Source organism: Etheostoma cragini, chromosome 2 (assembly GCF_013103735.1).
Source record: "Etheostoma cragini isolate CJK2018 chromosome 2, CSU_Ecrag_1.0, whole genome shotgun sequence".
Taxonomy (NCBI): Eukaryota; Metazoa; Chordata; class Actinopteri; order Perciformes; family Percidae; genus Etheostoma; species Etheostoma cragini.
Window position 1 is genome coordinate 29,994,221 of NC_048408.1, and position 391 is coordinate 29,994,611.

A 391-nucleotide genomic window follows, 5' to 3' on the forward strand; every position below is an offset into this window, starting at 1 on the left:
GTGTGTGTGTGTGTGTGTGTGTGTGTGTGTGTGTGTGTGTGTGCCTGAAGGCGAGGGGTGCTTCCACTGGTTGTTTCATTGACCAGCTGTTTAATAATTCATACCATGATTGGTGGAGACACTGGAGACGGCGTCCACGTCGTCTTTGTTGGGACAGATCGTCTTGCAGCGTTCGTGGATTCGTTCCCTCTGGAAATAAAAACACAAAATTACAAAAAGATTCAGGAGATTTGGGTTTAAAAGCGTCTAGAACCAAACTAACGGCACGTTCAGACCAGGAGCCAATCACGACCTCCATGTGTGTGGGTTAGGGTAAAAGAGACTTCAGATCCAGTATTAGGGACCACTAAGGTCTATATAAAAGAGACTTCAGATCCAGTATTAGGGACCA

The 391-nt window shown here is 46.0% G+C and overlaps 1 long non-coding RNA gene across 1 annotated transcript in view; it reads right to left on the reverse strand.

Annotated features, from left to right (window-relative positions):
- LOC117956777 overlaps positions 1-213 on the reverse strand; it is a 1,290-nt gene extending 1,077 nt beyond the window's left edge. Inside the window, exon 1 of the long non-coding RNA XR_004659364.1 lies at positions 105-213. This is a non-coding gene — a long non-coding RNA (uncharacterized LOC117956777). The remainder of the gene's footprint in view (positions 1-104) is intronic.
- Positions 214-391: the final 178 nt, after the last annotated feature.